The sequence below is a fragment of the Eptatretus burgeri genome, chromosome 8 (genome assembly GCF_056783735.1).
Source record: "Eptatretus burgeri isolate ZD-2024b chromosome 8, Ebu_testis_v1, whole genome shotgun sequence".
NCBI classification, from domain to species: Eukaryota; Metazoa; Chordata; class Myxini; order Myxiniformes; family Myxinidae; genus Eptatretus; species Eptatretus burgeri.
In genome coordinates, this window is record NC_140968.1 from 76,568,047 (window position 1) to 76,592,618 (window position 24,572).

General features: G+C 44.5%; 1 long non-coding RNA gene across 1 annotated transcript in view; it reads left to right on the top strand.

Annotated features, from left to right (window-relative positions):
- The window catches only part of LOC147022089 (uncharacterized), a 31,024-nt gene extending 12,001 nt beyond the window's left edge, over positions 1 to 19,023 (top strand). Inside the window, exon 3 of the long non-coding RNA XR_015060630.1 lies at positions 18,546 to 19,023. This is a non-coding gene — a long non-coding RNA (uncharacterized LOC147022089). The remainder of the gene's footprint in view (positions 1 to 18,545) is intronic.
- The last annotated feature ends 5,549 nt before the right edge of the window (positions 19,024 to 24,572 follow it).

Below are 24,572 nucleotides of genomic sequence, written 5' to 3' on the forward strand. Positions count from 1 at the left end.
AAGAGAGAAAATATGCTCCCTTGAAGTAGATCGCAATGAGGTGAGTCCGGTCGTGCCGAATGAGGTGGAGCGGATGAGTGCTGTTAACGGGTACACGCACAGCTTGGGGGGTATGGAGGCCCCGGAGTGCTTGAAGTAGCGCGAATCCCAGCGTGAATGTCCCGGTGTGTGTTGAAACGTGAGTATTTGTTTAGAGAGCACCCCAGGCACCGGATTAGTCGGCCAGGGTAGGCCAAGGGTCCACGGGACCGGGATAGTGTAGTGGGCACGGGCGACCCTCGGAAAGGGGCCCGTAGCACCAAAATGCCACGTGGGCATCGGAGGGGGGCAATGCCAGAGAGGGCAACCCCCCACGTTCATAGGGAGCTGGTAGGCTCGGAGACAGCCTCACGGCCCGGGGGTGCCATGGTTAGAGTTCGGCAGAGGGGAAGTTCCTACCAGTGGAGCCATGCTGCCCAGCCACGAAATTGTGCAAGGGCACGAGCGAAAATTCGAGGGCGAGGCCCAAATTTATAATGGACACCAACACAGGCGACGGGAATCATGGTTCTTAGAACTGATAGTTTAAATGACAGGCGTTTCAAAAAGCCCCGGGGTAGTTCAAAAGTTAATAAAGGCTAGGTTAGTTAGGAGATGTACCCCTTCGCACCGCACCATCCATCCTTTCGCTCTCGGTAGGCCCCTGGACTCACTGTGGAGAAGACTGCTGAATTATGTGGGAGGCCATTCTGAGGCTTTGTTGGGCCTCAAGACAGGATGCTAGTCTCTCCCTATTCCCCCCCAGAAAATAGTTTTAGGGGTTGGGAATAGAGTGACATGATAGGTTAGTGGACAAAGACGATTAAGGGGGTTCCGGAGACGGAATTGTAAGAGAAAAAAAAATATATATATATGGGCTAAATTTGTTTTGTGTTGTAAATTAAGGGAGTGGATATGAACAGAGACAGGCAAAGGCGATAGGTTGGGGGGAGACAGTAGGTTAGGTCCGAGCCTGCCTTCGGAGCGGCCAGCACCACCGCACTCCTTCCAGACCCCAAGGAACGAGACGAGAGGCTGGCCAGCTTCACCTACCGGCCTGTTGTGCTGGATCGCCTGTTCCTTTTGGCCTTGCCTTGCCATAACCCCATGCCTGCTACCCTTGTTTGCATTGCCCCTTTGTCATCCTCACCATGTGCGCCAGGATCATCGTCAAGCATGTTTTGCAAAGACTGCCCTGCAGGCAGCCACACCACGGGGACTGCATTGAGCAGCCCGTGCATCGTTTTGCATCCAGTCCATTTTTTTTGTGCTCCTGCATCATCCATCCAGTTCAGTTCAAGGAGGAGCCAGGGACTGCATTGGGCACCCGGCTACCTTCCTATTCCTGCACAAGGGAGCCAGAGACTGTATTTGGGCAGCCTGGTTACCCCCTTCAAATGGCCTCTGGGATGGCATATGGCATGCCGGGTTAGGGTGAGTTGCCTCCAACAGCTGGAAACTGAAAAAAAGAGAAGGTTCAATGACAAACAAAGAGGGACCTTTTGATCAGGCCCTGAAGACGTCTGACCTTCAGCTGCGGAGCACTCACCCTCACATAACTGTTGACATTGCTATGGCTTCTTTCCCACAGATGCCAGGTCCTGGGCCATGGTTAGTGTAAATAGATAAGTTAAGGCAAAAAAATTTTTGTAAATTTGTTTATCCCACCTGCATGTTTGGTATAGCGCCGGCAATTTTATTTAAGTCCTCCGAATGAGTCTGTTTGAGTTTGTTTAGTTAGTTACGCAGCGCATTAGGTTATTTATTTTGGGGACACGTATTTAAAAAGAAAGAAAATGTCGCACTCAGGGATCCGTAGGTAAAACGTACTAGGGGAAAACTTAGACATGCTGGGCACACGGAAATTTGACGACTCGGGACGAGTCTGTAAAAAGGGGAGGGGGTAGTGTTGCGAATCTGGAAGCCATGAGCACACAACATACAGGTCCTATAGAATAGTTATATCGTTAAGTATGTGTTTTAGTTAGGGTCCCCGTCCCTTGCAGACACAACATTATCTTTCCAATTGCAGGCATCCATTAAATAAATCACACAGCCCGCCATGTTCACACGAGGAACCACCACAAGGTTCAACATCCACTCACTGGTAACAATCCATCGGGGATTTGGGTAGCACACGTCGATCCACTCAGGCAAATCCTCCAGTCCCTATCCTGATTCCAATGACCTGTTTAAGGTATTAGTTAACATCACATTTATCTGCTTGGCCACCTCCCTCAAAATCATAGAAGCATATTATGTGGCCCCAGAGCTTTATCACCCTTTAGTATTTCTCGCTGTTTTTTTTTTATCCCCCCCGCCGCGTGGCGGAAGGGGGATATTGTTGTCACCCAGGGCGTCCGTCCGTCCGTCTGGCTATCCGTCCGTCCGTCCATCCGTCCGGGCGTCAACATTTATAGCTGTGAGTGCAATAACTCATAAACTGTTCGCCATATCGATTTGAAATTTGGGTCACACATGAACCACCTGAAAAGGGAGAACCCTATTGATTTTGGGCGTGGCCGAATCCAAGATGGCCGACGGGTGGCCATCTTGAAAAAATATTTTTTTCGCCATATCGATTTGAAATTTGGATCACACATGAACCACCTGAAAAGGAAGAACCCTATTGATTTTGGGCGTGGCCGGATCCAAGATGGTCGACTGGGGTGGCCAACTTGAAAAAAATGTTTTTTGTATTAAATGGAAAACCGCTTATCTGATTTCATTTATTTTTGGTTAGAACGTTCCTCACCCCTGGAGAACTTTTTTGAGATGATGACCAAATGGTGTCTTGTTTCCAATTCAACTCCCTCATTATCTGGAATATGTATGACCTTTTTCATTCAATGGTGGGGGATTCCCCATCTCTGATGGTATATTTTTACTTCCTCCACTAGTACTTGTATCTCCTCATGAACCCTTGCTCACCTCTGAGATGTATACTCTCATCTATTTGAAATTTCCTCGACTGTTCTTGTGTAAATGTAGAAGCAAAGAGACTATTTAATGAGCCTGCCATCTCACCTTCATCATCCACCAATTCTTGTTCTGTGCTATTTCTTAAGGAGCCGACACTTGTCTTAACCAGGGTTATAGTGAGCACCACTCCAGTACCTCATTCCATCTGAGGCAGAGCTTCGCTCTGCAACAGCTTAAAACAAACAAACAAACAACAACAAAAAAAAAACACCCATGTTCACGAATGGTTGAGTTATTATGCTTTGCTTGCTTTCATGGTGAAATAATTGGGGTCAAAGCTTGTCCCGAAGCTTGTATATATTGATACCTTGGATACTTTGTTTGGGGAGCGATATTATAACAACTAGATAGCAGGGACCCTTGGAAATTCTACATAATGTAAAATATGATTTCAAGTCCTCAACTCTCCCCACTCCCCCCTCCTCCACCCCCTCACAAACCCCATGTCCTTAACCTCCACCTCCTAACCCCAAGTCCTTGCCCTCCCCCTCTCAACTCAACGGCGTCAATCCTCTCCCCATTCCAATCCGTCAAACCCCCTCCCCACCCATAACAGTTGCCTGTCCAACTCACAATCCTGTGAGATATGCAGATAGGATATGTGCCATGAGCAGGTCACAGCTTGTCACGGTCGCCTGTCCAACTAACAATCCCGCAAGATATATGGAAAAGAAATGTGGCAGTGAACGACCCGATTCCAATTATCTTCTTCCTAATGCATACACACATCGTTAAAAGTAAATAATGACCATGGACAAAGACCTTTTATAATGATGTGTTACGCTGGTTTCCTTGTCTCAGGGCGAGTGACCTGCAAGTACTCAGAGGGTAGCATGACAGACAATGAATACGATCGCTTTAAACTTTTCAGTCTATTGGTAACCAGGTGACACCGGCACACGACATAAAACAAAAGATTTAAAACGCAATTTATTAATTCCAACTGTTGACGGTTCAAGCGTTAATATCATTCAATAAGAATTCCATCACAATGATTCCATCACGAGCCCTCAGTCACTGTAAAATTCCTCACAGGAATACAAGTCATGTTCAATGCTTTTTAAAACTTACTCAAAGTTGCACACATGTATTCAATACATTCATCCACCGGGCGTAGTGGCCTGCGCATGTAATCCGGCTACTCAGAGGCTTGGGTTGGAGGATTGCTCGAGGACGGGGGCTCTGCGCTGGGCTGCGCTATGAGAGGGTGTAGGGCAGCCCGGAATCATGGCGAAACCCAATCCTTATCCCTGTGTTGTAAGAGGCGACCAGGGTTGTGTCAGGAAGGGAATCTGGCGTAAAACCTGTGCCAAATCAGTATGCGGATCATAATGGATGATCCGCTGTGGCGACCCCTAACAGGAGCAGCCGAAAGATGAACAACAACATTCAATACATCCATCCATTGGAACCATATTCTGTACAGAGTGTCACTGCTGCTGAAACAGTCTCCTGGGTTCTTGGGCACATTCCTGGACAGGTCACCACTCTGACACAGGATACTCGAATGGCTCAATCATCCCAGCAAGCTGGTACTCATTTTGCCAAAATCAGAATCGACTTTTCTATGCTCCCGATGTGCAGGTGGTCACAGGCCAGCCGTCTGTGGTGAGTGAGCCCCACGGGTGAATTTTCCTCACAGTAAGGGATCATGCTGCGCCCCGACCATGCTGTGCCATGAGAATGAGTGAGGATGGGTGACCTTGATGCAAGATGCCCAGATAAGTTGGCGGCGTGGAATGTCAGCATGGATGACACCCACTGTGTTACATTGGTTCCTCATGAACTCAACCAGTCCGCTGACAGGAAGAACCCACGCTCCCGTGAAGGTACAATGGGTTACAATCAGGTCTGTGGTTAATGTGCGCCCTGTGGTACAAGGCTCACGAGGCCGTCACAACCCGTCCTCGCCGTGCACAGCCCGCTTTGGCAAAACAAACTTGACCACTCAGCCACTCCAAGGGCCCCATACTCTGCTGAAACTGGATCTCTGGTTCACCTCTCAAGTCCTCCTCTACTTCTCTTGAACGCTCACTGCTTCACCTTATATTGTAACAACACAGGGTCAACCCTGAAACCATGCAACAGACATTCTGAATTCCAAGACTGACAAAAGCTTGACTATTGGTTCTGAGCATCGTGTTCCATAACAAATCTTTCACCCAGTCCATCTCCCTCCAATGTAGGAATGTAGCTGTTATGCTAATCGAACATTGTAACCTCAACAAAAGCCATCATAAATGTTCTGTTGACAATCCATCACGGCGCCGAGATGCCACTGACGCGTTGAAGCTGCCTGCACATGTATCCTTTCACCCAATAATGACAGCACTTATTTAATTCAAATTGCCTTTTACACAGAAACTACAATACTTAGCCTTTCCAATTATATAGGATTCCTGAAACAGTAACACTTGGGTTTAAGCCCTCCTTGAAAGAATTCCAATCTCATCCCCATTTCAAACCTTCAAACCCCATTCCCACCCATCACAGTCGCCTGTTCGGCTCACAATCCCACGAGATATGCAAAAAAGATATGTGACCATGAGCAGGTCATGGCCCTTCATGGTCGCCTGTCAAACTCACAATCCTGTGAGATATGCGGAAAAGATATGTGACCATGAGCAGGTTATGGCCTGTCACAGTTTACTGTACAACTCACATTTCTGTGAGATATGCAGAATAAATATATGAAAATAAATGAACCAAAACCAATGATCTTACTTCCTGATGCATATATATATATATATATATATATATATATATATATATATATATATATATATATATATATATATATATACACACAATGTTAAAAGTAAAATATACAATGACCTTGGACAAAGGCCTTTTATAAGGACATGGGTTTTAGCCCTGCTTGAGAGAATGCCAATTTCCTCCTCACTTCCAGCCTTCAAACCCCCTTCCCACCCATCGTAGTCACCTATAAAACTCACAATCCCTTGAGATATGCGGAAAAGATATGTGACAAATAAACGACAAAACCAATTAACTTCTTCCTGGTGCATATATAAAAAAGAAATTCACCCATATCTCTCACCTGTGAATGAAGGGAATCACCAATTAGCTCTCAACTAATCAATTAAACCCAGATGGCTAGGATTGTATTAATAACTCGACTCCTCCCATGCTCTTCTTGCCTAAGAAGCTGCATAAAGCAACCATGAAAGGCTACCCAAGCTAAGCCCTTTGAAACAGCAATCAGATCTCCTCGCTATCATCTCCTCTATAATGTAAAAATTATTGTCTCCTTCAGCCGCTCTTCATAGCTAAGTCTAGCAAAGCCTAGAATCAAATGCTGTACCCTCTCTATGGCAGCTATGTCCTTCCTCAGATGTGGTGACAAAATGTGATCACAATATTCCAGATAAGGCCTCACTAGGTTCCTGTACAGTGTCAACACTATCTCTTGATTTATAATTTATCCCACGAGGAATACAACCGAAAAAACGGTTAGCTTTACCTATAGCTGCTTGGCACTGAGCTGTTTGCTTACCCCCCTTCCCCACCCCCACCTCACCCACATATATTACCACCACCAGATCCTTCTCCTGAGTCACACACTTCAAGATTGCCCCTTGCATCATATATTCCCTATTTTCATTATTCTTACTCATCCCCAGCACCTTACATTTCCCTGTGTTAAATTGCATCTGCCAATCTTTTGCCCGATTTATGAAAGTATCCAGACTTTCCTGAATCTGATCCTGCCCCTTTCCCTCTCTGCTATCTACTTTACCTCCAAGCTTAGTGTCGTATGAAAATTGGAAAGCCTACTCTTAATCCAAGTGTCCAAAGCATTGATGTAAATTATGAATAATAATGGTCTGAGAACTGATCCCTGAGGTTTAGCAATTACAATCAACTCCTTCCAGTTAGATATCCTCTAAATCATAACCATGCTTTGCTTCCTATTACTAAGCCAGTTTCTATTTCAGTTGGCTACTCTACCAGGAGGAGTTGGAGGTAGGAGTACATCTGGGGACATTTGACCACAGCACAGTGTGTGCAACTATAGTGTCCTGCAAAATTGTACAGAATCTCATCCCAAATGCACATGTGCAGAGAGGAGTAAGGTTTTTTTTATTTTTTATTTTTTTTGTCTGTCTGCTTCTCTGGCAGTAAAACAAAATTGAAAATCATTCCAAACAGGAGACTTACTGTTTTTAAGGATGTAATAAAGGACACATAGCAGGTACAAATAACTCATTTAACGTGTTAAATAGGGTCGTTTAAAAGATGCTGCATCAATGGCGGTAAACTTCTGAAATTGTTTTTTTCACAGCATTTAAAACTTTTATTTTATTTCAATATAATTGTATATTTTAACACTGTATGAAACAAATCGCTTTGTTGGCACTTCCAAAAACCTCCAGTTTAGCAGTATTTGGACAAAATATTATACCATTTTACATCATCTGGACCAATCAAATTTGCTGCTCGCACTTTCAGCGTTGGGGAATATGGAGATTCAGACAAAATGGTGGCTGGTAGGAAATATTGATTGTGCTTAGAAACACAAAGCAAGAGTTGAAAAAACCCTTCCCATGTCCTTTTTCTCAAGAATGCATGGCATAAGGTGTGCTCTGAACTCTCTCGTTAGTTATCAATTCAGTATGGTTCATATCTCTTAACGATCAGTCCTCTGTGTGCTGCTTGGAATAGCTCAGATTGTTTCACACTTCAGTAAGAAGACCAAAGCGCAAACTGCGGACCAGAACTATACTTATAACTACTACTGGGATTTAGAATTTATCCAGGGTGCCGTCGATAACCTGTCTCTTCTTTTGCGAAAGACTGTAGGATCTTTAATGTCCACCGACAACTGGTACTGGCAGATGCGTCCTCCCGCTTAAGGTCCTTCCGATGTATGGTGCACACAACGGTGCCTCACACTACATGCTGAACACCATGGTGGCAGTTTATAGCTTGGAAGATTTAAACTTAGGCTGGACTGCTCAAAGGTGAGTGCACATACTGATAAGAGTCTAAGCTATCCTGCCAGCCCACCACAAATCTACTTGCACCTGAGTCATTAAATTTACTTCCTTCCATGCCTTTTCTTCTTCTTCTTGTAGAGGACCCAGCGAATATATCTCCACTGAGTGTGATTGAATCCCCTCCAAATCGTTCTCACATAAATATTAATCATTTGAGAGATTTTAAATACTGCATAAACCACATTTTTAGCTCAGGATTAAGATTGAGGTGAAAGCTCATGTTATGTTTTGGTAGGATTAGGTTGATTTTAGCATGTGGATGTTAACGATTGTGGAGTGTTCAAAAGTTCTATGAGCGAGATACTGACAATTACACTGAACAACAAATTTCAAAAATTTTTTTTTACTGGAGATGTGTAAAGTGATTAAGACTAATTTGGGTACGCTGATTACAAAAATCATAACCGTTTTGCTGTATCACGTCAGGATTTTCAGGAACAGAAATATTCCCATTGCCTAGAAGTCAGGATTTCAATGAAATTTACATATGTCTTTAACATGTCTATTTCGTACAATTGTTGTTAACTTGTGTTATATTTCTTTCTTTCAGATAAAGATGAGTAGGCGTTCCTGTACCAATCATCCTGACAACTTCTGTTGTCTGTGGTCGGTATACCAAAAAAGATCAACAGCGAAGTATATCTACAGCAGTGAAAATGAAGGCCGCCTACTTTCACTACTTCGGGTGTAAGGTGGGGGACCAAGAACAGAGCTGGGCACCACACATCTGCTGCACAAGCTGTCACACAACCTTGACTCAGTGGTTGGTGGGCAAGCGCGCGAGCATGCCATTTGCGGTGCCCATGATATGGCGTGAGCCGCAGAATCATCATGATGATTGTTATTTCTGCTGCACAAGCATCGCCGGCTTCAACAAGAAGAATAAAGGTCACATCAAGTACGCTGACTGCATCTCTGCTCGTAAACCTGTGCCTCATGATGACGAGAACCCCGTTCCAACACCTCCAGCTGATCAGAACATAGCTGTAAGCAGTGGTGAAGAGGATGGTGATGATGAACCTTTTGAACCCGACACTCAAGAATCACACCTTCTGAACCAGGGAGACTTAAATGATCTTGTAAGAGATCTCTCGCTGTCAAAGGCGAAGGCAGAGCTGCTTGGATCAAGGCTGCAGCAGTGGAATCTACTTGAACCTAACACCAAGATGTTCAGAGCACGTCACAGAGACATGGCTGAGTTCTTTGAGATGGAAGACACGATGACATTCTGCAGTGACATCAACGGTCTGTTGAAAGAACTTGGGTGTGATCACGATCCTGCAGACTGGCGCCTCTTCATCGACTCGGGGAAGAACAGCTTGAAGGCCGTTTTGCTCCACAATGGCAACGAGAAACCATCAGTCCCACTGGCTCACGCGTTCGGCATGACAGAGACCTATGAGACTATGCGGCAGCTGCTTGATTCCATCAAGTACAATGACTTCAACTGGCACATCTGCGGAGACTTGAAAGTGGTAGCGCTGTTGTTAGGGCTGCAGTCAGGCTACACGAAATACATGTGCTTCCTTTGTCTCTGGGATAGCAGAGACGACAAGAATCACTGGACGAAGAAAGATTGGGAAGAGCGAAAAGAGCATGTACCTGGTCGACACAACGTGAAGCATGTCGCCCTTGTCGACCCAGCCAAGGTTTTCCTTCCACCACTCCACATAAAGCTCGGCTTGATGAAAAGTTTTGTACGGGCAATGGATCTGAATGGGCGTGGGTTTTTCCTACCAGCCACCATACCTCAAGGAAAAGTTTGGCAACACCTTGTCGGAGGCCAAGATCAAGGCTGGTGTCTTTGTTGGACCGCAAATCCGACAGATTATGAAGGACGAAACTTTTCCGACAACTCTAAACCCCAAAGAGCTGGCAGCGTGGAGAAGCTTCAAAGCTGTGACGGACAACTTCTTGGGGAACGAGCGCGCGGACAACTATGAAGAAATAGTGCAGCAGCTGCTGGAGTCCTTCAGGAAACTTGGCTCCAGGATGTCTCTGAAAATCCATTTCCTACACCAGCACCTGAACTTCTTCCCTGACAACTTGGGAGCAGTCTCGGACGAGCACGGCGAGCGATTCCACCAAGAGATTTCACTCATGGAGACGCGTTACCAAGGGCGGCACAACCTGAACATGATGGGCGATTTCTGCTGGTTCCTGCATCGTGAAACTGACACAGAGCAGCACAAACGCAAAGCCAAATGCCTAAAGCATTTTTAATTACATTCTAGTGGAGTTTTTCTGTAATTTCTATAATTTTGAAGCATTCATGATGAAATAAATGAATAAATGAATTTTTGTAAATTTCATTGAAATCCTGACTTCTAGGCAATGGGAATATTTCTGTTACTGAAAATCCTGACGTGATACAGCAAAACGGTTATGATTTTTGAAATCAGCGTACCCAAATTAGTCTAAATCACTTTACACATCTCCAGTAAAAAAATTTTGTTGTTCAGTGTTATTAATGAAACACAGTTTGTTATTTTTCAATGCAGGAATATATAGTAGTCGGAAAAACTAAATAAAACATTTCCTTAGGACTTATATTGTGAAAAATTAAGAAACATTTGAATTTCTTGAACTGTTATGTCTGCTTTCGAGAATATTTTCACACTCGACGCATGAAAGAATTGAAAGGGGTTTTTTGTGCACATCGAGGCTCATGGAAAAGATACAATTAATACACTGAACGGATCAGGACACAACAGTACAAAAGGAACAGTTGAGAGAGGAGTGAAACACTAACAGCAGAGTTTAAAGCCAAGATAGAGGGAGAGTTGGACAAATAAGTGAAAAAGACATAAAATGTCACAGCCCCCATTGTTTTAGTAATTTTGCTGTATGGAGTTAAAGGGCCAGCCCATATTTATGTTCAACTAAAATGACCGCCAGTCTACCAATCGGCCATCTTTGATCAGATCACAAAGTAAAGTGAGGTCCACGTGTATGCCAGAATTTGCTGTGCTTGTGCCAAGTTTGAACAACATTGAGAAATGGTTGAGGACGTGTTCAACATCGAGTTTTTTTTTACAACTGAATTGACCGCCTGTCTACCAGTCAGCCATCTTTGATCAGATCGCAAAATAAAGTTAGATACAAGTGTATGCCATTGTTTACTGTGCTTTTGCCAAGTTTGAACAAAATCGGACTATGCATGTCTGAGAAATGGTTGGGGACACTTTTAAGTAGCAAAATGGCCACCAGTCAGCCATCTTGGAACTGATCTCGAAAAAAAAATAATGTGCTTATGTAAGCCATCATTCATTGTCTGTTTGCCAAGTTTGAATAGAGATCGGTAAATGCATGTCTGAGAGGTGGCTGAGGATGTGTTTGACACCAGTTTTGTTTTGTTTTGTTTTTTTTTACAACTAAAATGGCCACCAGTCGGCTATCTTGGATCTAATGTCAAAAAAAATGATGTCCATATGTAAACCATCATGTGTTGTCTGTGCCAAGTACAAATATAATTGGTCCAGACATGTCCGAGATATGGTTGTGGATGTACGCACGCATACACGCAAAAATCGAGACCAAATCCATAAGCCCCCATTTTGGACTTGTCCAACGGGGGCTAATAATGGGTGTGGGGAGGAATGAAGAGGGTAGGAAAAGACATTCTCAGGAGGGAAAACTGTAAATTTGGAAGGAAGAGGGACTGGGGTTGGCCCGGGGGGGGGGGGGGTGGTTAACGAAGGTTGAGAAGATAATGGTTTTGGATTGGGGATGGTATAAGATGGTGGTGAACAGCAGTCTTGAATACCTGGAGGGAAGAATGAGATTGAAGAGAATGTGAAAGTTGGTTCCACAGGTGGGAGAAAAGAGGAATGAATGAATGGAGGTAAACAGTGATCCTGGATTTAGGTAGTTTAATCATAAGGGGGTTAATGGTGGACCGTGTGTGCCATGCAGAAACCTGGGAGGGGGGGTGGAGGGGGTTTGGAAGCATGAAAGAGCAGAAGTTGCAGGACTAGACAGAAAGTGGTAGAATAATGAGACCACTGACCTGTCTGTGACGGCGAAGTAATAAGCCCATGGACTCAGCTTCAGTGCAGAAAATTCCAATGACCTTAATGGCCTTGGTTTCCATGGCATTATTCTTAACAGGGTGAGGCAGCGGAGCCATCTCAGAAGGGAGAGCAGTACTCCATCAAGCTGCAGATGAAGGCCTTGTGGGTGAATAGGAGTTCAGCTGTGCAAGGAAGGACTTTGTATGATGAAGAATGCCCGGTCGACCGGCGGCTGGTTTTGGAGGCCAACTTTGAAATCTAGTTTGCCCAAGAAAGCTGATGGCTGATCGTGAGACCCAGAGGTTTGAATGACTGAAATTCCTCAAGAGGATTGTTAAGAAAGTAGATGGGAGGGTTTGCCAAATGGTCCTTTCAGAGAGAGATAGTGAGAGTGTGAGATTTGTCAGGATTGAAAGACATATTCCAAGTGTTTGACCAGATTGTGATTTTTTTTTTTCAAGGTCTGAAGAGAGGGGAGAGGCTGCAGCGTGCCTATCTGAAGGATGACAGATGTCATAGCAGAGGGTGAGTCATCAGCATGTAGATAAAGAGGATTTTCCAGAGAGTCTGAGAGATCATTTTTTGAAGATCAGCAATCGGACTGGGTCCAGAACACTGCTTTGGAGCACTCCAGCCTTGACAAGTTGACAAGCCACATGGTTCTGAGAGTAGAGGAAGTCATAAAGTTATGTGTTGAGTTGATTTGGCCTTGATTGCCATAGCCAGAGAGTTTGAGAGAATAAGGCAGGATGCCAGACTATCAAAAGTATGAGATTCATGTCCAGAGAGACGGCCCTGATCTCATGTCTGATATTGAGGGCCTCCATCCATTGTTGTATGAGTACAAGCAGCATGTCCAAGGTGGAGTGACCTGGTCTGAAACCAAATTGGTGATCTGAAATGAGGTTGTTGGACAAAAGGAAGGATTTCATGTCAACTGCGTTGATGGACTCCATGACCTTGATGATGATTGTAAGTACGCTGATAGGTCTATAATTAAGGGGATCAGTTTTTGCACATTTTATGTAATGCAGTGATGTCAGATTTTCAAGCAAATGGAAGATGACCAAGCACAAATGACAGGCTGAAAACGGCAACGAGAGAGGATATGAAAGAGCATGAGAGCAGGTTTTTAGGATGCGTGAGCTGATGCCATCCGGTCCAAGAGCAGTCATTGTCGATGGTTGAAAGTACTTTTTCCACCTTTTCAGGTGCAAAAGACAGAGTCCAGGAGCAGTTGGGTATGACAAGGAAGATTGGCGACCGAGAGTGAGGGATCAGGGACACAAGATTCGTGAGGATACACAGAATTGAGGCATAAGGCCTTCTCACAAGCAGAGTTGGTTGTGGTGCTATTTGAAGAGAGAGAAGGTACTTCAAGCAAGCAGCCATTTCTCTGGGTTTTGGCTCGAGCTGAGATGATACAATAATTATATCACAAATTCTGCTTTATATTTTACACGAACGGACACTCGAAAGCACCAAAGTTTGTTTTCTTTTTCATTATCCCATTTGTTTGTGTCAATTTTTTCCTCATCACCAAAAATGTGGTCATTCGTTCCGTTTGCACCTTTACGTGACATCAGCTTTGGCCCAGTAAATGTGGATATCTGAGAACAGCACACTCTGGTTTGTGCAATTTCCACACTGTTAGTAATTCAGCACTAAAGCAAACCATGAGGAACTTAGTGCCCTGACATAATACCTGATAAACGCATCATTATGTCAAACAGAGCCTGGAAAAAGATATACTGTATATACATATATTATGATGGATCTGGAAACCATTTTCATCCAACATACAGGTCCCAAAAGTCAGTTATTCCGTTAAGTACGTGTGAGACAGGTCCCTTCCTTTTGTTTAGTGGGAGAATTAAATGTGTGCGCTGCGACAGCTTCGTTAGGTTAATAAATCGCTTTCTTTTATATTTACATCCTCCATTGCAATCCACTGTACCATCGCGCTTGCGCCCTCTGTTTGCGGGCCACAGCGCACCTTTGCCTGAGACGGATTCCCGAGGATGTTCGAGGTGGCTTCACCACCCTCTACCTTCCTCAAACACGCGTGGAGGAGAGGGGTGGCTTTCTCCGGACATGGCCGAAACTCTGCCCAGGAAGGCTGTGCCCGTAGGATCCTGGCCAATTAAAGGCGAACAGCGAGGTGTGCTGACCAAGGCCCCTCCCCACTGAGGAAGCTCCATAAATTCCAGAGCACTCTCTGAGGCATTGTTGGTGGGTTGTACGAGAGTTCTGAGAGGTTTTTAAGGGTTTTTGCTGTTACGAGGGGCGATTACGAAGAGTGGTCACAGGAGGTCTACGTTGCTGTTACGCAGGGGTTTTTGCTGTCACGAGGGTTGAGCAGAGGGCATCGAGGTGGCGAACGTGTCTCTGCTGGCCCTCTACAAGGAAGGACAGAGTGACCCTGACCCCCCTCTGTGGACCCCGATTATTCGCCACCCGAACTCCGCCACAGGCCTCAAGTCCCCCACGTGCAACTGGGATCGGATCAACGACCTTTGTCAGGTGTCACATCGCGGAGCACACCCTCCCTCCAACGGTCAGGTACCCACCGAACTCTGACCCCCAGCTTGTCTCTCTCTCATTGACTGGAGGGTCCAATAAAGAACTCCGGGGTTTCTTTTCTTTTTGTGTGTGTGTGTGTCTGCATGTGGGCCCGTCTTTAAGTAGAACTGAATAAATGTTTTTGGATCATTGTAAATACTTCCTGCATATTCACGTTAAGTCTGGCCTTCATCTTTTACTGTCAATAAAATTTATTAGAAATGTTCCCAGTCCGTTACTGTCCCTTCTTACATTGGTCCAGCATGGTTCGTGTCTGAGCTTAGACGGGGTTTCATCCCCGGTAATTGGTACATCGTAGCCGGAACGTCCTGAGCAGGCCCGCTTGACTGCATCTGAGCCGGAGTTGGTAGGTAGAAGTTGATACTATACCATGGCTGGTAGAGTGATCCGGTTCGGCCAGATGTTCCGAGGGCGTGATTCCCCCGGTAGCCAAGACTGCGTGGTTACTTAGGTATATTGTATCTAGACAATTAACCCTACGCCACGCGGTCGAGATATTGGCGTTTCACGGTCGATTAATCGACACGCCGGCTTCCGAGTTTTCCGAGCGACGGCCTATAATTTTGGGGAGTCTGGTGGGAGACGGCGTACGCTTCCCCACCTGGCAGTCGTTCTCGCCACCTACCTTCGGCCCACAACTATATATATAAAAAATGCATATATATTATATATATATATATTTTATATATATATATATATATATATATATATATATATATATATATATATATATATATATATATTATACATATTGTTGTAGTTCGGGGGTGAGGAACGACCGCTAGATGGAGCAGTTGGACTGTCTTCCCCCCCAAACACCCGGAATTGAAGGTCGTCACTCCGGATAACTCTGAAGTCGACGGGTTGCTTAATGGGCCATTGACGGCAATATTTTTATTGCACAGTTAGGGTCTTTTTGTCTGATTTCAATTTACCTAATTAGTCGCGCGGTCTAGCTACCAGGGAAGTCACACCCTCGCCCGGCTTTGTCCAAACTGAGTCGCTGTTACCGACTCTGATCCGGCGTAACCGAGCGGGAATTACCAAAGCCTCGCCGGTCCAAATAACAATCGACGGCACAATCGGCCTCACTATAACTCAAACCCGAACCATGCTAGGCCATTGAGAGAAAGCACAGAAAATGAGCTGGTACACTTAACACCGGGTTCATTTTACAAATAATAATCAGGGAGGGAGACAGAGCAGGGTTAAACCGACTTAAATGCAATGTACAATAAGCAAGGCACTTATGCAGTTCTACTTATAAGACTGGCCACAGACAGACACACACACCCAAAAAGAAATGGCGCCAACTGGCCTTTATCCGGACCCTCCAGCCATGGAGGATAGGCAAGCTGGGGGTTAGAGTTTGGTCGGGTACCTGGCCGCCTCGTGCAGTTATACCGACTCGCACTTGTGGAGCTTGGAGTCCGTGGAAGGGAACTGCGATCCCCAGCTCGAGCGCTCCAACACAACCCACCATGGTGGGACTCAAACCCACGAACCAGAATCCAACGAGCGTGGCCAGGATCCTACGAACGACCCGGCCAGCCACGAACGATGACCGACGACCAGGAGAGCCCAGAAGACCAGAAGCAAGGAATGACCTCCAAGGAACCAAGGAACCCCCCCCCCGGATACAGCTTGTGATCCTTCTTATCCCTCCCCCGTGCGGGGTGGAGGGATCCGCTTTCGGGTAACTCACCTCCGGATTGGACGGGTCGTTTTCGGGTGTCGTGGTGGCCAGCAGCGATTGGAGGAGCGGCGTGTCGGCGCCTCAGTGCTCCTCCCCCGAGAGAGGCCCTGTTATCTTCCCCAGTTTCGACAGGGGAGACATTCTTCTTTGATGGGGCGGAGTCAGAGCTCCGAAGCGAGGAGGGCTCCACCCACGTCCGTAGTCAGAAACACGTGCGTTATGGCGCCGTGGTGTGAAGTGAAAGTTGGGCGGGTGAAGCGCTTGTTCGCCCGCGGAGTGGGAGGAGGAGTGAAGGGAGGGTTTTGTTGGCGTTTGTAGATTTAAAGATGTAAAAAAGCTGACTATAAAGAAACCCACAGCGCACACATGAAATTAACCCATTAGACATAGGGGAGGGATTCTAACTATCCACATATACCTAACGAGATAACTGAACTATGGGACTGCTGACTGTGTCTGTCTATGTGCAAAAGGCTTCCAAATTCGTAACAATATAATATAGAAAGACCCATGCACATCTCTCACCCGTGAATGGAAAGAATAACAAATCATCTCTCAACTATCAATTAAACCAAGATGGCTAGGATTGTATAAATAAATCGACTCCTCCCATGCTATTCGAGCCGAATAAGTTCCATAAAGCAGCCAAGAAAGCCTACAAAGGTCAGCCTTTTGCGTATGTGTGTGTGTGTGTGTGTGTGTGTGTGTGTGTGTGTGTGTGTGTGTGTGTGTGTGTGTGTATATATATATATATATATATATATATATATATATATATATATATATATATACACACACACACACTCTTTCCAAGTAATTATTACCCCATGTGTGTGAAGCGAAGAGAAGCAGGGTTAAGCAATTTGTTTACATTGCCTGTCTGTCTACAAAAGTCAGTTTTTCGTTGAGGAACAACTTAATTTCCATTGAATGTTCTATTTTGAGCACGAATCGGAACACAAACCTGCAGTATAGCAGTACTTTGGCTTTGAATTTGGCAAATTGTAAGGAATCTTGTCCCAATTGCACATGCGCAGAGAGAGTAAGATGATTTTTTTTTTTAACTCTGCTGCCTCTCTGGCAGTCCAACAAAATGAAAATCATTCCAAACCGGAAACTTACTGTTTTTCATGATGTCATAAAGCTAAACGACACAAACAGGTGCAAACTAAATATGGTGGTATAAAAGGTACTGTATCAATGGCGGCAATCTTCCGAAAAAAAAGTTGTTTCTGCAACCTTTAAAATCTTTATTTCAATTGAATTATATACTTGAACACTGGAGAACATAAATTGCCTTTTTGACACTTTAAAAACCCTTCCGTTTAGCAGTACTGTACTTTGAAAAATATTACGGCATTTCATGTCATTTTGACCAATCAAATTTGCTGCTCATAGACCCTCTTCATGTCCTTTTTTTTTCTCAAGACTGCATGGGGGTAAAGAAGTCTATGAACTCTCTAGTTATAAAATGCATTACCTACACAGATTTTAACTTCTTGTTTAATCTGCAAATTTAGCTTGCTGTGTCTTAATTACTTTGTTTCTTGTGTAATACACAGTATGGATACAGAGTGGATCATAAGATAACTTTTGAGGTTGCATTATGATGCACTCCCTACAGGTCAGATGGACCTAGGTAGAAACACCAGCTGAAAACCATGGCTTTTGGAAAGGACATTGCAGATAAACATAATATCAATTGTGGATTTGAGGTGGATGTTGAAATGTACATGCGAATACATAGGGGGGGGTCAGGGAATGGGGATGAGGGTGGGTGGGGGGGGGGTCAGGGGAATGGGGATGAGGGTGGGTGGGGGGGTCAGGGGAATTGGGATGAGGGTGGTGGGGGGGATATTGTTTGTGTTTGTGCAACAGTACTTGTCTTGCCATGAGAAAAAGTTTATCCGTAATTTCGGGTCAAAATATCCCCCAAGGGAAACAACAGTTTTCTCTGTTTGTCTACTTGTTTATCGACCTTTTAGATGAAGTGCTCTCTGGTGCTCCTTCTCAGTGCTGATCTCATTTGCTGTGCCTCCTTGCTATATCCACTTCCATATGTTCCTGACCGTTGTTGATCAAGGAATTGGTAATTGGTGTTTGGTGCTCTCTTCCTGTTGCTCGCAATGTATGCTCATGCTAAGCTAAGGGGTAAGGAGAGTGGCAGGATAGCTCGATTGGTCGTGTGTTTCACAGTTAACTCTCTCTTCTTCTGTGTTCGGTCCCTAACAGGATCAAGCTTACCAAAACCTAAAATAAAAAAGCTGCCCTTATGATGAGGTGCCAGCAGGGGGCGCTGTATCCTGGAGCATGCCGTTCTGCGATTGGCAAAAATGTAAGTTGTCCAGCCTGCATTTAGATTGTGTAAGTTAAAGATCTCATGGTATCTCTTCAAACAGGCAGTCCATTGTGTTCTGGTACCCTGGCCATGTTTCTTCCATGTATATATGCAAAGGGACATATAGATATGAATTATTATAAGTTAGATCAAGTTGATGGAAAGAATGTGGTTAGTCAGGTCTGATGGGCCAAATGGCGTCCTTCTGTGTCTAAGTATGTCTTGTATATTCCAGTGAAATGTTTCCGCCTGGAAACTTCCTCTTGATGGGACGTGATCTGTGACTGGCTCACACTTCTTTGCATATCAACAACAAAGCTGCTCACAGAATGCTCAGTAAGCACGGGTCATGAACCAACCTGTGAGCTTTCGGTTGGGCTGGCATATTGAATCATTAAGTAATACAAATAAATACTTCATTCAAGGGAAAGGAGATGCAGTAAAAGACAATTCTGTCTGTCCTTCCCATCCCACATCTTACCCACAACACGAAGACAAGTGCATTTCTCGACATAACGGAGAGCGTGATAACCCAACATTATGACTAACAGCCTGTCGGGATTGTTTCTTTCAATTGGTTCCTTTATTTGTCATGCAAAATAAAAGATGGAAGGCAAATATGAGGAAGGTGCAGACACACGTGCACACTCAGCCCAACGCACACACGACTGACCTATTCACCCACACTCATCTCTATCTGTGTAGTCCCCCGAACTATAATGATTTATCCAAGGCCTTTTTTGAAACATCAATTAGTATGTGTTCCTTCCAGGGAAATTCAAGGCAGGAGGAGGCCATAAGGCCCAGAGAAACCAGCAGAATGGTTGCCAACCTGTGGTTGTTTGTTCATGCTCTGCCTCTAGCCTTTTAAAATTCTGAGCATGAAGCAAGGAAGCAGCACATACCATTTTTAAAGTCTTTGGTTTGACTTGGCCAGGATTCAAACCACCAACCTAACAGACTCAGAGCAGACGCTCTAACCATTGTGCAGCTGAGTCTGGTAATTATTCTTACCTCTTTTAGACAGACTATATTCCAGATTAAAACTGTCTTTGACTGCAAAAAAAAAAAATCCCGCTTGAACATAAAAGGTTTGTGGGTGCATTGGCTAAATTTGAGAGACAGACAGAGACAGAGAGGGAGAGGGAGAGGGAGACGGAAAGGGAGGCGGAGACGGAGACGGAAAGGGAGACGGAAAGGGAGGCGGAGACGGAGACGGAAAGGGAGGCGGAAAGGGAGACGAAAAGGGAGGTGGAGACGGAGACGGAAAGGGAGGCGGAGACGGAGATGGAAAGGGAGGCGGAGGAGGAGACGGAAAGGGAGACGGAAAGGGAGGCGGAGACGGAGACTGAAAGGGAGGCGGAGACGGAGACGGAAAGGGAGGCGGAGACGGAGACGGAAAGGGAGGCGGAGACGGAGACGGAAAGGGAGGCGGAGACGGAGACGGAAAGGGAGGCGGAGACGGAGACGGAAAGGGAGGCGGAGACGGAGACGGAAAGGGAGGCGGAGACGGAGACGGAAAGGGAGGCGGAGACGGAGACGGAAAGGGAGGCGGAGACGGAGACGGAAAGGGAGGCGGAGACGGAGACGGAGACGGAAAGGGAGGCGGAGACGGAGACGGAGACGGAAAGGGAGGCGGAGACGGAGACGGAAAGGGAGACGGAGACGGAAAGGGAGGCGGAGACGGAGACGGAAAGGGAGGCGGAGACGGAGACGGAAAGGGAGGCGGAGACGGAGACGCAGTCGGAAAGGGAGGCGGAGACGGAGACGGAGTCGGAAAGGGAGGCGGAGACGGAGACGGAGTCGGAAAGGGAGGCGGAGATGGAGACGGAGACGGTTGGTTTGTTTTCTATTTCCACGTGAACTTCTCATTCATGATGCTGGGAATCCAGATTCAAATCCCATGTACGATACGTAGTTCGTCATTTTCTCCTAATGTTCTTATGTTTATGTAAAGTACACAAATGTCTTTTATATGTTTGTCCTGCGGCTCTTGCCTATGATATATGTACAAGCTCCACCATGAGATATTGATGAATGTAAAAATGGAATATGTAAGTTCATTTTAAAAGTTATCTATAAATGAAAAGTTATACCAAGCTAATGATTGCATTGGTTTATGAATGGGGTTAATACATTGAAGATGTGAAGAAGGCGTTTATGGCATGAGGAGGAAACATTACATGATATGGGGCTGTGACATTACATGATAGATGGCAGGCAATTTACCATTACCAGTGTGCCATTGATGAAAGGCTAATAAAATGGGTTCTGAATAAATAAAATGCTCAGTCTTTGTGTAAAAAGACTCTTCTGTGAGAAGAAGAACCTTTTGAGACATGGTTGTCAAGGTGTGATGGAATAAATGGCTACCTTCACATGTTGAAGAATCCCATTGCATTATCAAATGCTCTTTGAAGTACAGTTCATTATTTTAAGTTTTTCTTATTATTCTTTTGTTCATTTATGGTTATTTATATGACCTGGATGAGAATTCAGTTATGAATTTGGTGTCTTGGTTGCATAATTGCTAAAGTGTGGCTGTGTTCCTTATGGAGTTGGCATGCACATTTATGGTGGAATTTCACCTTGGGACCCACACGCAATGGTCTACCCTTTTCAAAGGACAGTGGGATATTCACTAGTCAGCAATGAAAGTGAACAGGCATCTTGAGGACACCCACTTAGCATCCTTACAAAGGATGGTGCACTCAAAGATACAACAACTTGCCGAAGAAGCACCAGGATAACAGTTTATGGCCGGGTCGATATATCGAATCCAGGCAAGATTGCTCAATGCCGAGTCCGAGACAACTGAGCAGTCCTGTCAGGCAACTTTAGAGTGTGCCATGATGCACAACTTGGAAGAGAATGGCAGCATATTAACAATCATTTTAATCGTGGTGGTTTTTAGGAAGTCCCTAAAAATGAAGTTGCTTTTCCTGTAAATCTTAATTTTTTTTTTCTTGTACAAAGGTCTGTATTGCATCATCCTTCTCCTCTTGAAACTTCCACATTTATTTGTTCATGGTGCATAACATAATTAGATAGAATAATTTTTCAGAAACTCTCAACTGCCCCACGCCATTACTTGTATCTATTTTCAACCAAGCAAATGTTGTATGAGAGAATAATCCTTACTGAGCATAGAATTCACTCAAAAATGAGCAAACATTAGAATAACCAAAATGAGCAAACGTGCTACAAGTGGAGGCTGTCAGAGGTTTAGTGATGATTTTGAAAAGAGCCCTTGGAATGAGGCTCTGAAAACGAAGTTTCACAGTATGTTTCATGAATCATGATCCTTTACCAAAAAAAAGAGGTGAAGATTTTGAGTTCTGGAAGAACTCACTCCCACCTCGTGAAACCCGCAAATGGAGACAACAACCCACGAGAGAAGCAATAATGTGAGCAACTTCTAATATGGGAAGTAGGTGCCATCTTTTTCATTGACTATTATGAATCGATTTGAAATATCCGAAGGATAAAAATTCACTCACTGCAACACAGAATAAAATAGAAATAACCTTTTGTTCCAAAAGTGTAATAAATTATGTTATTAGAACCTTTACTGTCTAAAGGAGTGGAACGAAAGCCCATTCCAGGTTGCAGATTGGCTAGATTTTTATGAATAAAAATGTACTTTCTAATTCCAGCATAAAATTAGTGGTCTGCTTTGGCAGCACAAAGAAGTAAAAACATAAGAATATAAAATGGTTTGAGTTATCCGCCATGAAGGATCACAAGGTGCTGATGTTTCGGGCTTTACCTTCCGTCGGACCTTTTGCTCCGAAGGGAGGGTAAAGCCAAAATTGTGAGCACCTTGTGATCCTTCATGGTGGATAACTCAACTATTTTATTATTTGATTTGTAGAAGGTAGTTGCGTAACTCTGTACCTTCCTTGTGGGTCATTCTGCAGAATGTTTGCAGCATCTCACATTTTAACTGGGCAACCATCTTTCAATAAGTTCAAGGCACAATGAATGTTTTATCAAAAATTGTCAGCCCAGGTGAACTACTGAACCTTTAAATTTGTTTTCATTTTTGACCAAAAATGATCCCAACATGATTGTCTTGCTTTTGTTTTGTGTCCCTCCTTCCCGTCTTTAAAGAGTACTGCCTATTGTCCCATCCTGCTTTCTGTTATACTCACCTCTTCATTGACAAATGACCCCAGCAGGGGCATTTACTTCTTTTTACTTCCAGTAATGAAATGCGAACGGAAAAGCATTCAAATGCAGAAGAAGGAAACGATGAAGAAACGTACTGAGATAAAATGCAGTGATGATAGTTTTATAGGATAAATAAACACGTTCTGAAAAACTTGTACTCGCCATGACAGGAAAAAAAAAACTCAATGCAAATAAATTTAGTGGACTGCATTGATAACAAACAAAAGGAGAAAAAGGATAAGAGTGTGCGAAAGCGAAATAAAAACATGGCAGTGAGATTTTATTTACAATATGGTAAAGTTTCAGGTAGGCCTGGGCAGTCAGAAGCATCAATTGGATGGGAGAATGACATGCCTGGGTAGCAGACTCCACATCTGGTGATTAAAAAAAAAAAAAAAAAAATTAACAAAACACATCTCTGCAGAGTAGGAACTAGTCTTGTTGGTGAAGGCAAGTGTTTATCTGCGTTGGCAGACAGGTATAAAGATGGATGAAATCAACAGGCGTTGATGAAGGTATGCTGAGCGCCATGGAGGCAATAAGAAGCCCCTTCGTCGGAGCATCTCCCCATTTCTGCAGAGCTGTAGAGATGACAGAGGACAGGCAACCAAGACACATACAGGCTGACAAGTGAGCAGCGTCATATTCTGTGTTGAGAAGATTCAGCTCCAAGGAAAGCTGTTACCTTGGTATTCTACACAAAGATTAGTCCATTATTAGCTGCTTAGGGCTTAATACAATGGAGAAAGGCCTTCATCTGATGTAATATGGAGTATGGATCCCCAATCTGGGCTGTTGCAGCTGCTTCTCATCTTGTTCTCCAGGAAGCGATTGAGTCCAAGACTCTCTATGCTATTGGCATAATTTATCAGGAGGCTGAGCTCCAAGTTTTGCTTCTCACCCAGTGTAGGAACACTTAGGACTATTTTTTTTGTTTGTTTACCAAGTCGAGGCTCGTGTAAAAGCTAATACACAGAACCATAGAACAAGGTAGGAGACGAGAGGGGTGGGAGAGGGAAGCACAAAATAGTGGGGAACAAAGACAATAGTATATCTGAGGAAGGGAGAGGGATGGGGCAGGGTCAACATGGTAAACAAGATGGTACTATAGGGACTTTCAGGAAGGAAAACAGGGAATTTGAAGGAGGTGGGTTTGGGAGTGGATTAATGGGGGAAGTAAAGATCAAGATTTTGGATGAGGGAAGACATGAGATGGTGGTGAACAGCTGTTTTTAAGACCTGGAGGGAAGATTGGGATTGAAGAGAGTGTGGGAGTTTGCTCCAGAGGTAGGAAAAAAAGTGGAATGAAAGAGTGAAGGTGAGCAGTGATTCTTGATTTTGGCAGTTTCACTAGAAGGGGGTTTTTGGCGGACTTTGAGTAACCTGAGGAAATATAGGGGGGACAGATCACAGACAGGGTTGGGGGGGGGCAAGGCTGGAGAGGAGATGGTAAAGAGTGCTGCCTATCGTTCACTCCTGATTTCTGTTATCCTCACCTCTTCTCTTCTATTCTCACTGAATCTCTTCAAACCTCTTTCCTTTTTACCACTCATCCATTCATGTGTGATGACCTTAATTGTCAGCATCAAATTTTTGTTGGTCAGTCCAATTTCCCTGTACCTCACCTGGTCCTGGCAATCTAAATCATAACGCATCAAGGGACCTTGACCTTTTTGACTCCATTATGACATCTAAAATGAGATTTTGTGGATAGGCTTATTATATTTTCTGTGTTCCAGAAGATAAGT